Source organism: Salmo trutta, chromosome 33, assembly GCF_901001165.1.
Source record: "Salmo trutta chromosome 33, fSalTru1.1, whole genome shotgun sequence".
Taxonomy (NCBI): domain Eukaryota; kingdom Metazoa; phylum Chordata; class Actinopteri; order Salmoniformes; family Salmonidae; genus Salmo; species Salmo trutta.
In genome coordinates, this window is record NC_042989.1 from 40,733,873 (window position 1) to 40,748,714 (window position 14,842).

Here is a 14,842-nt window from a genome sequence, read left to right on the forward strand (position 1 = left end):
ACAACTGTGACCTGGCCAAGATAAAGCAAAGCAGTGTGACACATACAACAACACAGAGTTACACATGGAGTAAAACAAACATACAGTCAATAATACAGTAGAAAAAGTCTATATACAAAGTGAGCAAATGAGGTGAGATAAGGGAGGTAAAGGCAATAAATAGTCCATAGTGGCGAAGTAATTACAATATAGCAATTAAATACTGGAATGGTAGAATGTGCAGAAGATGAATGTGTAAGTAGAGATACTGGGGTGCAAAGGAGCAAGATAAATAAAATAAATAAATACATAATAAATTGTTCTGCCCCACTATGACATTTGTTCATATTAGGAAGTGAACAGGCTGTGGTCTCAAGTTAGTTAAACACATCTTTGGTATGAAGATGGGCTGAAGCTGTTTATCCGATCACACATGGCGACGTTGGCGAAATAAAAAAGCTTATGAGTCATTTGGTCCTATATGTCAAGTGTCCTATATGTCACCGAACTGCGCATGTGCAGGACGTCAACTCAAAAGGCACTCTTGTATAAAAAAAATATTTTTGTGACGAAAATGAAAACGTGTGTGTTTTTTTTTTTTTTTACTTTCACGAGGTTGGGAGTAATAACACGTTTAATAACACGTTCAACTACGTAAGACATTGGCTCGGATGTAGGTTGTGTGCATTTAGTTGTCGAAGGAAGAATTGTTCACTTCACTAAATTGACTTCTTATTTAAACCCCGGGCCTGGTCTGTTTAGCAAGCGTTCCCGGAAGTACCGCGGTGTTGCACCTCTGGCTTTTTAAACTCTGTGTTAACAAGGACTCCATATTAACTACTCCATTGGATTGGTTAAACAGCGCAAAAAAGAAAACCTCTCCTTACAGATTTTTTTTCTCTCGTCAACATCAGTATGTTGGCGATCTAAGTTTCAGGCGTTTTAATAAAAAAATAAAAAACATAATTACAGTATTTTTCATGGGAGGAAAATTGAGAGGCGGGCAGTTCAACAGCGCAATCTCCGTAAAGGGCAGTCAGACGGCTGGGGGGGCAAAACATGGCGTAGAACTGGTTCTCCTAGAGACAATATGCATTTACTGATGATGTTGGTGTCTTTGAAGAGTTTCAGTGAGTACCTTTATGATTAAAATAGTAATAAAACGTAAGGGTTGTTTGGATGACCAGTTTTTTGCTGGGTAATTATGACCGAGGCCCTCAATTTGGGGTGTTCGTGCATGTGTGCGTTCCTGTGTGGTGTGTCAGGGCAGATGGTTTGTTTTTAATAAAGCAGGTTAGGATAATTCGTTTAACAAGTTAGGTGAATTAACGTAGTGGCTTGGAGAATGAGATTAATGAGGTTAAGAAAAGGGGTTCAGGTTTAGCGATAATGCCACTGACGCGGCTGCTACGGAGCTGTAGACCTACTCCATCTAGTCACAACGGTAGAAACGTAAACAGACCATCAGCATCGTAAGCAACCCCCCTTTACGATCATCCCACTGGTTCCTGCATTAGAAAGGCTTAAAAATGTTAAGGTTTGTATCATTCACAGCTAAAGTTGCCAAATAACTCTTAAATCTAATGTATAAGACCTGCTTCATATGCTCACTCGCTCCTGAACAGGGGCGGTTCTGGGGGGGGGGGGGCAGTGCCCCTGTGACAACAATTTTGGACCCCCTTGTGGGCCCCCCCCCTCCTAAATGTGGAGTATGAAATAATTTTTACATAACACATTTTTGCTATCGTTCTTTGTTATTAGACAGTGGCAACGCGGAACATTAATGATTATGAACATGGTATTTTGCCTGCTAATGCCTGCAATGCAGTGAAGAAAACGATATGACAACAATAACTTCTAATGTAACTGGCCCCTCTAACAGTACAACTGGCCCCAGCTTGCCCCCCCCCCCCCCAGTTTAAATGGTCTAGAACCGCCACTGCTCCTGAATGCTAATTCAGCTAATTCTTCTTCTTGTCTGCTAAATGAACAAGCCAACAGCCTATGGCATGGTGCATAGCCAGATAATGTATAGTAGGCCAACTCATTCTGTTCTTCTGAAACACACATTTCCTTCATATCATAATGTTTCTTTAGACCTGCCTAAAATAAGTAAAGAATTTATTGTGATGGTATGTATTCAATTGATTTATTAGACTTTTTAAAAATGTAGATACTAGTGAATACATCAAAACTGTGAAATAACACATATGGAATCATGTAATAACCAAAAAAGTGTTAAAATAAAATCTAAATATATTTGAGATTCTTCAAAGTAGCCACCCTTTGCCTTGATGACAGCGTTGCACACGCTTGGCATTCTCTCAACCAGCTTCATGAAGTAGTCACCTGGAATGCATTTCAATTAACAGGTGTGCCTTGTTAAAAGTTCATTTGTGGAATTTCTTAATGCGTCAGTTGTGTTGTGGCAAGGTAGGGGTGGTATACAGAAGATAGCCTATTTGATAAAACACAATCTGTATTATGGCATGAACAGCTCAAATAAGCAAAGGGAAACGACAGTACATCATTACTTTAAGACATGAAGGTCAGTCAAGAACTTTGAAAGTTTGTGTGCAGTCGCAAAAACCATCAAGCTCTATGATGAAACTGGCTCTCATGAGGACCGCCACAGGAATGGAAGACCCAGAGTTACCTCTGCTGCAGAGGATAAGTTCAATTAGAGTTACCAGCCTCAGAAATTGCAGCCCAAATAAATGCTTCACAGAGTTCAAGTAACAGACACATCTCAACATCAACTGTTCAGAGGAGGCTGCGTGAATCAGGCCTTCATGGTCGAATTGCTGCAAAGAAACCACTACTAAAGGACTCCAATAAGAAGAAGAGACTTGTTGGGCCAAGAAACATGAGCAATGGACATTGGACCGGTGGAAATCTGGCCTTTGGTCTGATGAGTCCAAATTTGAGATTTTGGGTTCCAACCGCTGTGTCTTTGTGAGATGTAGAGTAGGTGAACGGATGATCTCCGCATGTGTGGTTCCCACCGTGAAGCATGGAGGAAAGGGGGGATACCTAGTCAGTTGTACAACTGAATGCCTTCAACTGAAATGTCTTCCGCATTTAACCCAACCCCTCTGAATCAGAGAGGTGCGGGGGGCTGCCATAACCGAGGAGGTGTGGGGGTGCTTTGCTGGTGACGCTGTCAGTGATTTACTTAGAATTCAAGGCACACCTAACCAGCATGGCTACCACAGCATTCTGCAGCAATTCCATCTAGTTTGCCCTTAGTGGGACTATCATTTGTTTTTCAACAGGACAATGACCCAACACACCTCCAGGCTGTGTAAGGGCTATTTGACCAAGAATAGAGTGATGGAGTGCAGCATCAGATGACCTGTTCTCCACAATCACCAGACGTCAACACAATTTGAGATGGTTTGGGATGAGTTGGACCGCAGAGTGAAGGAAAATCTGCCAAAATGTACTTTGAAGAATTTAAAATATAAAATATATTTTTGATTTGTTTAACCCTTTTTTGGTTACTACATGATTCCATATGTCAAAATTATGAAATAACACGTCTTCACTAGTATTCTACAATGTAGAAAATAGTAAAAAATGAACGAAAAACCTTTGAATGAGTAGGGGTGTCCAAACTTTTGATTGGTGCTGTATATCATTTCTCGCTGATATAAAATATACGTTCCTTATGTTTCCACAAGCGATGCGTTTTAAAGTTCCAAAATGAGCATCGGGCATGTAAACAAAACTCCCCCTGGCCAGAAAAATACTATTGTGCTAAAGCGGTTAGCGTGCTAAAGCGGTTAGCGTGCTAAAGCGGTTAGCGTGCTAAAGCGGTTAGCGTGCTAAAGCGGTTAGCGTGCTAAAGCGGTTAGCGTGCTAAAGCGGTTAGCGTGCTAAAGCGGTTAGCGTGCTAAAGCGGTTAGCGTGCTAAAGCGGTTAGCGCCTATGAATGGGGTAGCCACAATAGCTAGCTAGCTAATACTAAACATATGTAGCACGAATTATTGGTTGCCTTTGTATTCCTCTCTAATGTGCATGCCATGGGTTGTTTGCCATAATAGCTCATTTGGATCACATTTGTGGAAGGTCTTTTGTGCAATTTAAAAATAGCTAGCTATTTCCTTAGCTATATTTATATATTTTAATTTATTTATTTATTTTATTTATTTCACCTTTATTTAACCAGGTAGGCAAGTTGAGAACAAGTTCTCATTTACAATTGCGGCCTGGTCAAGATAAAGCAAAGCAGTTCGACAACATACAACAACACAGAGTTACACATGGAGTAAAACAAACATACAGTCAATAATACAGTAGAAAAATAAGTCTATATACAATGTGAGCAAATGAGGTGAGATAAGGGAGGTAAAGGCAAAAAAAGGCCATGGTGGCAAAGTAAATACAATATTGCAAGTAAAACACTGGAATGGTAGATTTGTAGTAGAAGAAAGTGCAAAGTAGAAATAGAAATAATGGGGTGCAAAGGAGCAAATAAATAAATGTCCTAGGTATATTTTGAATGGGGTATGTCTGTCCGTCCATCCACAGGCTGCCTCTCCAGCTTCTAGACAAGATCATCTCTGACAGTGCAACAACCTGTCCAGCATTTGACAAAGGTCAGTCCTTCTCAGCCATATCATAATGATATGTAGCTAGCTACCAGCTGCTAGCTACTAGCCACATACTTTGTCAGAATACTAACTATTTTCTAATTTGTGACTTAAATCCCTAAACAGATGCGAAGTGAACGAGTGCCAGACTTCGTGGGGAAAATGTCCAGACCACAGTTCTTCACGTGAGACACATACAGATTTGAGGTTAACATCTCCCAATTGTCACGCCCAGCTGTTGAGACCAGAGATGGATCAAGAGCTCAACCAATATTTCGGCAGAGAACAGACAGTGGACCTGCTCCAGGGATGTGTGGGGATACAGGAGAGACTGGCAACTACTCTCTCTCTCTCTCCCCTATCCTCATCTATCCTCATCTATCTGTATCCACCACTGCTTGTAGACAACGATGATGATATCTGTCAAGTCTTGTCCTATTATTTTCATAACTAGGGATCGAACAGAACATATGTCGGCTAGTTGGTGGAATCATCCCCAGAATTGGTCCCATTTGCATTTAAGGGTATTCACAGAAATCTCGGTAGGTTTTTCCTCCTGAAATGGATGATCTCTGTTCTACTGCCTTAGTAATCCAATATAACCCTTTTGTCTGAACCAAGTCATTACCATTATAATGAACAAAATGTAGGTCTAGTTTCAGATGTACTGCGGACAGTGGTTTGTTGTTGTTCTGAAAGCCTCAATTCCCAACCTTGAACAATGGGAGTAAAACATAGTAGATGCTGCAAACTGTATCAACGATCTCATAGCCCCCTAATGTCGGGTGCCAGACTTTACTACTACAGAGTAGGTTTGTTCTGCTATATTATACCAGACTTTACTACTACAGAGTAGGTTTGTTCTGCTATATTATACCAGACTTTACTACTACAGAGTAGGTTTGTTCTGCTATATTATACCAGACTTTACTACTACAGAATAGGTTTGTTCTGCTATATTATACCAGACTTTACTACTACAGAGTAGGTTTGTTCTGCTATATTATACCAGACTTTACTACTACAGGGTAGGTTTGTTCTGCTATATTATACCAGACTTTACTACTACAGAGTAGGTTTGTTCTGCTATATTATACCATACTTTACTACTACAGAGTAGGTTTGTTCTGCTATATTATACCAGACTTTACTACTACAGAATAGGTTTGTTCTGCTATATTATACCAGACTTTACTACTACAGAATAGGTTTGTTCTGCTATATTATACCAGACTTTACTACTACAGAGTAGGTTTGTTCTGCTATATTATACCAGACTTTACTACTACAGAGTAGGTTTGTTCTGCTATATTATACCAGACTTTACTACTACAGAGTAGGTTTGTTCTGCTATATTATACCAGACTTTACTACTACAGAGTAGGTTTGTTCTGCTATATTATACCAGACTTTAATACTACAGAGTAGGTTTGTTCTGCTATATTATACCAGACTTTACTACTACAGAGTAGGTTTGTTCTGCTATATTATACCAGACTTTACTACTACAGAGTAGGTTTGTTCTGCTATATTATACCAGACTTTACTGCTACAGAGTAGGTTTGTTCTGCTATATTATACCAGACTTTACTACTACAGAGTAGGTTTGTTCTGCTATATTATACCAGACTTTACTACTACAGAGTAGGTTTGTTCTGCTATATTATACCAGACTTTACTACTACAGAATAGTTTTGTTCTGCTATATTATACCAGACTTTACTACTACAGAATAGGTTTGTTCTGCTATATTATACCAGACTTTACTACTACAGAATAGGTTTGTTCTGCTATATTATACCAGACTTTACTACTACAGAGTAGGTTTGTTCTGCTATATTATACCAGACTTTACTACTAGAGTAGGTTTGTTCTGCTATATTATACCAGACTTTACTACTACAGAGTAGGTTTGTTCTGCTATATTATACCAGACTTTACTACTACAGAGTAGGTTTGTTCTGCTATATTATACCAGACTTTACTACTACAGCGTAGGTTTGTTCTGCTATATCAGTGCTGCCCAACCCTCTTCCTGGAGATCTACCTTCCTGTAGGTTTTCAGTCCAACCCTAATTTAGCATATCTGATTCAGTTAGTTAAGGTCTTGTTGAGCAAAACCTACAGGACAGTAGAGGGTTGGACTGAAAGAGGGTTGGGCAACCCTGTACCTTATCATACCAGATTCTGAGCCTCTCGTCTGGCTCTGTGAGATTAGATTAGTAGCCCCCGTTATGATCTGTGGTGGAAAGATGTTATTATTGCTCTACCTCATTGCCGTGTTTTGTACCAGGACAGTTGGTGCTTTTCTTTATGATATTAACCAGTGTAAAGACAACAACAGTACACTAACCCAGGTCCTAGAGTTCAAGGCAAATAAATATCATCGTTTCCCTTAGACGAAGTAGGGACCATATAGCCCAACATAACGTACTCTACCAAAAGTTAAAAGACGCAATTCATTCTTACACCATATTGATTCATTCATTCTTACACCATATTGATTCATTCTTACACCATATTGATTCATTCTTACACCATATTGATTCATTCATTCTTACACCATATTGATTCATTCTTACACCATATTCATTCATTCTTACACCATATTGATTCATTCTTACACCATATTGATTCATTCTTACACCATATTGATTCATTCGATAACCTTATCAGAGTTTGTATGAATGGCACAGAGTCTCAGATTATGTTATTTTAGTTATAGGAACGGATTCCCAGTATAACAGTCCTAGTTATAGGAACGGATTCCCAGACACACACTCCTTGACGAGGAGAAGTTCCATTGAAAAAGCTTTTTAGCGGCAGGTAGCCTAGTGGTTAGAGCATTGGACTAGTAACCGAAAGGTTGCTGGATCGAATCCCCGAGTTGACAAGGTAAAAATATGTCGTTCTGCCCCCTGAACAAGGCAGTTAACCCACTGTTCCTAGGTCGTCATTAAAAATAAGAATTTGTTCTGAACTGACTTGCCTAGTTAAATAAATTGAAATAGTCCAGAATTAGGCTTAATCTGTATCTGGGAAACAGGCCCGTAGGGTAGGTTTATGTGTTGTACCCATAGAGTTAGGTAGCTTTATGTGTTGTACCCATAGAGTTAGGTAGGTTTATGTGTTGTGTCCTAGGCAACATTTTCTATTTCATTAAGGGCCCTTTTTTTTTATATTTATTTTTGCATCATTTGTGGTCCACCACCTTCACTCCTTCCGGGATATGTGCAATATGGTATCTTATTACCTGTCATGATGTGGATATGAATATGTAATATTGTATGAACAAGTGACAAGTTGTTTGAAAACAACAAAATTACCAACGTCTTCCATTAAGAAATATTGTATATTGTCTTCATATGCATTAGCTTATTTAGAGGGACTGTGGTGCCAATATTATAACTAACCATGCATGAACGGTTGCTGCTATTTGAATAGGGGGCGGCAGCGTAGCCTAGTGGTTAGAGCGTTGGACTAGTAACCGCAAGGTTGAGAGTTCAAATCCCCGAGCTGACAAGGTACACAAAATCTGTCGTTCTGCCCCTGAACAAGGCAGTTAACCCACTAGGCCGCCATTGAAAATAATAATAATAGTTTTTTTTCTTAACTTTCTTAAATGTTTTTTAGTTTAAATAAAGGTAAAGAAATAAGGATTATAATAATGTGTAATCACACAGGCAGCCCAATTCTAATCTTTTTCCACTAATTGGCCTTTTGACCAATCAGATCGGCTCTTTTGCCAATAATTGGACAACGTATTAGAGTTGGGCTTCCTGTCAGAAACAGCCTTTGTAATTGATCAATAAAATAATGACCTAGAATACATTTAGTAAAAAGCTAATAGGCATAATATGCATCTGATTAGACATTTTAGAAGAAATAAACAATTCTGCACGATTTTCAGTTTATTTGATCTATTGTAATCTGTGTTTTTAAAGGAATGTTTAGCATATTAGTAGCTATATAATTAGCGTTTGTTTAGGGGGAAGTACTGTGGTTTAGAATGCACTATGTTCCTAGTAAGAACCACCCAACAGTGTGTGAAGTATCACATGTTGAAACAGAAAGACATTTTGAATTGGCAAAACGGTCTTCTGGGGAAATTCAATATTCAAGCTACGTTCCCTAATGCGCTACTTTTTGACCCGGGTAATAGGGTGCCATTTTGGAAGTGGCCTCGGACTCGTACAGTATCACTCTGTAAGAACTAAGATCCACTGATTTTAGGAGGCCTGTGTTGATGCCTCTTTTCACGGTTTACATTCTGTTAAAATGTTGCATCGTTGTCCATATCAATCGAGCTATGTATGCATGTATGCATGTAAATGTATTATGCATTCTTCCTATTAATTGAACGTAATAGAGAGAAACGACTGAACAAAAAAAAAAACGTTTAAAAAATGCTGTAAAACTTTCTTTACATGTATGAATTAATTCACTACCAATCATCCTGTCTTGAATACTGTGTTCAAAAAAACCAAAATTGTAACTCTACATAATGTGGCAATAGGTAAATCTAGAATGTATTGATCATTTAAAACTATATTAAATACAAGGAGAAAATATTATGCATGACTAAAAGTAATCAATGATTTGTATTGCGGGCAATAATCAATTTGGTAATTTGCATTGATCTATATAGATCTATGATACTGAAAGGCTGATATTGTGGCGCTGTGATATGAAGTTAGTAAAATACGTTTACAGGTCTTGAATAACAAGGGATGGTTGTTGACATCACCCAGAGCACATTGGAACCACTTGTTCTCATAAAAGATGTACGATGTTGATCACAGCCTGAAATCCAGGCTTTTCTGCGCTATCATTCTACTTGCCGTTCCTTGGCAATGACAAGGAACGGAATGATGGCACAAAAGACTGGATTTCAGGCTGTTGATCCAAGTATTACTAGTAAGCAACAGAATGAGATGACTGTGCGTTGTGGTGTGACTATGCACTCCAGCGAGAAGCCCCTGGGGCATGCTGGAGCAACAGAGTCTCCCGTCTCGGGTTGTGGATTAACTGAACAAATCTGCATCAGAAATGTAGCAATAAAAAGCAGCATGGTGCCAATAGCACGAATGACTGGACTGGTTTGTGTGGCATTACAACTTCACATCTTCTTCCATATCTACTACTCATTCCCTACCTAGATCTGAACTCTTCATCACGTTAAGATAAAAGGTCTGAACTCTTCATCACATTAAGATAATCCGCCTCTCAAGGATAGCAGGGTTTCCCCAAACAACACTTTAGATGCAACATGTTCATCCAATTGAGACCCGTTTAGTGGTTTACAAAGCAGTTTTAATACCCGAACAGAATAATATAAAAACACAACAAGTCATGTCTCAGTCATCCAGCTTCATATAAGTAGTTAACATTGATGAAGTATAGTTCCATATTAACCAGCAGAATATGAGGTAGCTACTTATTAAGTCATCTCAAGGAAATTTCTTGGTGGGACCATATATTATATAGACAGGTGTGTGCCTTTCAAATCATGTCCAATCAATTGAATTTACCACAGGTGAACTCCAATCAAGTTGTAGAAAACATCTCAAGGATGATCAATGGAAACAGGATGCACCTGAGCTCAATTTAGAGTCTCATAGCAAAGGGTCTGAATACTTATGTAAATAAGGTATTTCTGTTTTAAAAATTTTTTTTTTATACATTTGCAAACATGTCTAAAAATCTGTTTTCGGTTTGTCATTATGGCGCATTGTGTGTAGATTGAGATATTATTTTTGAATCCATTTTAGAATAAGGCTGTAGCGTAACAAAATGTGGAAAAAGTCAAGAGGTTTGAATAATTTCCGATTTCACTGTATACCTCCGCCAACGGTCTGGATTTTTTTGGGCACATGTTGGTAGACTAACATTAGTGTAACCTGGGTAGACACTAGTGGGCGCTACGACATCAGGAAGAAGAATGGGCAACTGATGGGGTTGGGAGCCACTAAAACAATCTGAACTCATCATGATGGACCATAGTTGCTCCCCTCCACACAAGATATATATTTTTTGGTTTTAGAATTAATTTCATTTAATTCTCAGTGGTGGAAAAATTACTCAATAGTCATACTTGAGTAAAAGTAAAGATACCTTTAATAGAAAATGACTCAAGTAAAAGTGAAAGTCACCCAGTAAAATACTACTTGAGTAAAAGTCTAAAAGTATTTGGTTTTAAATCATACAAATGTACTTATATTAAACCAACCAGACGTTACAATTTGTATTTATTTTTATTTATCCAATAGCCAAGGGGACACTCCAACACCCAAACATCATTTACAAATGAAGTGAGTCCGTCAGATCAGAGGCAGTAGGGATGACCAGGGATGTTCTCTCGATAAGTGTGTGAATTGGACCATTTTCCTGTCCTGCTAAACATTCAAAATGTAACGAGTACTTTTAGGTGTGAGGGAAAATGTACGGAGTAAAAAGTACATTTTTGTCATTAGGAATGTAGTAAAGTAAAAGTAAAAGCAGTAAAGTACAGATACCACAAAAACGACTTAAGTAGTACTTTAAAGTATTTTACTTAAGTACTTTACACCACTGGCAATTCTACACATTTTGCCATAGGGCAGTGAGAAGATTTAGTAATTTTATAACTAATTTCAAGCATTTTTGGGGGTGGGGGTTCATTTTGTGCAATTCTACAAAAAATGTCCATATAGTAGAGAGAAATGCTTGCAGTTTTTAATATGATATCTGAGTGAGATTTACTAACAAAATCAATCTGGCCCTCAGATCTAATTCGACCTTGATTACTACAAATTTAGATAGCTGTCCCTTAGACTAAATTACCGATCTAAAACATGTTACCTGACATGGGCTAATTGAGTGACTATTAGTGACTGACATTAGAAAATAATTAGTGGATTAAATTAAAGGAGTGATAACAGGAGTGGTGTAGATTAGCTGGACTGATGAAGATGGGAACCAGTGGATTGAAGGGGTGATAACAGGAGTGGTGTAGATTAGCTGGACTGATGAAGATGGGAAGCAGTGGATTAAAGGAGTGGTGTCGAGCAGCTGGACTGATGAAGATGGGAACCAGTGGATTAAAGGAGTGGTGTCGAGCAGCTGGACTGATGAAGATGGGAACCAGTGGATTAAAGGAGTGGTGTAGATTAGCTGGACTGATGAAGCAGGGAAACAGTGGATTGAAGGGGTGATAACAGGAGTGGTGTAGATTAGCTGGACTGATGAAGATGGGAACCAGTGGATTAAAGGAGTGGTGTAGATTAGCTGGACTGATGAAGATGGGAACCAGTGGATTGAAGGGGTGATAACAGGAGTGGTGTAGATTAGCTGGACTGATGTAGATGGGAACCAGTGGATTAAAGGAGTGGTGTCGAGCAGCTGGACTGATGAAGATGGGAACCAGTGGATTAAAGGAGTGGTGTAGATTAGCTGGACTGATGAAGCAGGGAAACAGTGGATTAAAGGGGTGATAACAGGAGTGCCTGTGAGTGTCGGCACTAAAGAGGTCAGAGACAACCTGAGAGGAGGCGTTCTAGTCAAATATTTGAACATTTTTTTAAATTTAACTAGGCAAGTCAGTTAAGAACACATTCTTACTTACAATGACAGCCTACAGTGGGTTAACTGCCTTGTTCAGTGGCAGAACGACAGATTTTTACCTTGTCAGGTCTGGGATTCGATCTAGCAACTTCTCGGACACTAGCCCACTGCTCTAACCACTAGGCTACAGTTGGGGGGGGTGCTCATAGTGTGGCATATAGTGAGTGTGAGGCTATGAAACAGGCAGTGGAGGTGCAACACGTGAGAGTGGAGAGAAGGCTGTCTCATGTTGAGGCAGTGAGGGTGGTCCAGGTCCAGGGAGATACAGGTTCAAGGGAGAGGTGAGTAGAAGCATCTAGATCGGGGATTAACAGGGCAAGTGGGCGGAGATATGGTATACATAGAAAGGTGGTAACGTTCATAGCAGGAGTTATCTTTGGCTTCTCTTTGGCTCAGTTGGTAGAGCATGGTGTTTGCAACGCCAGCATAGTGTTTGCAACGCCAGGGTTGTGGGTTCGAAATGTATGAAATGTATGCATTCACTACTGTAAGTCGCTCTGGATAAGAGCGTCTGCTAAATGACTAAAATGTAAAAATGTAATTATTTATGATAATATAGAATATTTATTTATTAAAATGTTATCAATAGTACGACTAAGGTGGAGTATAAAATAGAGAGGATTCAGCTAATAGCGGATGCTGCTGGGAGACATCTGAGTATGACAGGGTTGACATGGGAAGAGGTTCGACATGACCTCAATCGGCCGAGGGTGGCGTCCTGTATCACAGGATTGAAGGGGTGATAACAGGAGTGGTGTAGATTAGCTGGACTGATGAAGATGGGAACCAGTGGATTAAAGGAGTGGTGTCGAGCAGCTGGACTGATGAAGCAGGGAAACAGTGGATTAAAGGGGTGATAACAGGAGTGCCTGTGAGTGTCGGCACTAAAGAGGTCAGAGACAAGTCCTGTATCACAGGATCTTAGTTATTTTACATTTACGTCATTTAGCAGACGCTCTTATGGTGGCAGTACTGCAATGGAATGGTCGAAGCCTGTTGGCTAATGGGCAGCAGTTCAAGCAGTTCATTGTAGATATACCAGCTAAGGCACCTGGTGGGCAGCAGTTCAAGCAGTTCATTGTAGATATACCAGCTAAGGCACCTGGTGGGCAGCAGTTCAAGCAGTTCATTGTAGATATACCAGCTAAGGCACCTGGTGGGCAGCAGTTCAAGCAGTTCATTGTAGATATACCAGCTAAGGCACCTGGTGGGCAGCAGTTCAAGCAGTTCATTGTAGATATACCAGCTAAGGCACCTGGTGGGCAGCAGTTCAAGCAGTTCATTGTAGATATACCAGCTAAGGCACCTGGTGGGCAGCAGTTCAAGCAGTTCATTGTAGATATACCAGCTAAGGCACCTGGTGGGCAGCAGTTCAAGCAGTTCATTGTAGATATACCAGCTAAGGCACCTGGTGGGATTTGTGTGAAGGAAACACGTCTCAAACCGACTGTGGAGTTTATCATACAGGGATATGTAGTGGTTCTAAGGGACAGAGATGTAGGGGGAGGGGAGGGGGGGGGAGATGTGCCACCTTCATAAAGCAAGGACTTCCTTACAGGATGCTAGGCAGAGCTAAGGACTTCCTTATAGGATGCTAGGCAGAGCTAAGGACTTCCTTATAGGATGCTAGGCAGAGCTATTGACCAGGAATATGTGGTGGTGGAGGGGTGGTTGAGAGGAGGGGTGGTAGTGAACTACTATAATCCCTTGTCGTATATTGGACCTGGAAGTGCTGGAGAGGGTGGAGGGCCAGGATAGAAGTAAGGTAATGTGGTGTGGGGATTTTAATGCCGACAACACACTCTGGGGGGAGGGGAACTGATGGGGGGGGGGGGGGGGGGCTGATGGATGGAAATGGCCAAGTGATGGAAAATCTAATAGAAGTTAAAGATCTGATGTGCCTGAATGATGGACCGAGGGACCAGGACTGATGAAGCCACAGGGAGAGAGTCTGCCTTGCACCTCACTCTGATATCTAGTGATGGACCGAGGGACCAGGGTTGATGAAGCCACAGGAAGAGAGTCTGCCTTGGACCTCACTCTGGTATCTAGTGATGGACCGAGGGACCAGGGTTGATGAAGCCACAGGGAAAGAGTCTGCCTTGGACCTCACTCTGATATCTAGTGATGGACCGAGGGAGCAGGTTTGATGATGCCACAGGGAAAGAGTCTGCCTTGGACCTCACTCTGGTATCTAGTGATGGCCTGAGGGACCAGGATTGATGAAGCCACAGGGAAAGAGTCTGCCTTGGACCTCACTCTGGTATCTAGTGATGGACCGAGGGAGCAGGTTTGATGATGCCACAGGGAAAGAGTCTGCCTTGGACCTCACTCTGGTATCTAGTGATGGACCGAGGGACCAGGATTGATGAAGCCACAGGGAAAGAGTCTGCCTTGGACCTCACTCTGGTATCTAGTGATGGACCGAGGGACCAGGATTGATGAAGCCACAGGGAAAGAGTCTGCCTTGGACCTCACTCTGGTATCTAGTGATGGACCGAGGGACCAGGATTGATGAAGCCACAGGGAAAGAGTCTGCCTTGGACCTCACTCTGGTATCTAGTGATGGACCGAGGGACCAGGATTGATGAAGCCACAGGGAAAGAGTCTGCCTTGGACCTCACTCTGGTATCTAGTGATGGACCGAGGGAGCAGGTTTGATGATG

At 40.7% G+C, this 14,842-nt stretch overlaps 1 long non-coding RNA gene across 1 annotated transcript; it reads left to right on the top strand.

Moving 5' to 3' along the window:
* The first annotated feature begins 789 nt into the window (after positions 1 to 789).
* LOC115173005 (uncharacterized) lies at positions 790 to 9,662 on the top strand. Its single transcript, XR_003871530.1, has 3 exons — positions 790 to 1,109; positions 4,513 to 4,580; positions 4,701 to 9,662. It is a non-coding gene; the product is annotated as an uncharacterized LOC115173005 (long non-coding RNA).
* The last annotated feature ends 5,180 nt before the right edge of the window (positions 9,663 to 14,842 follow it).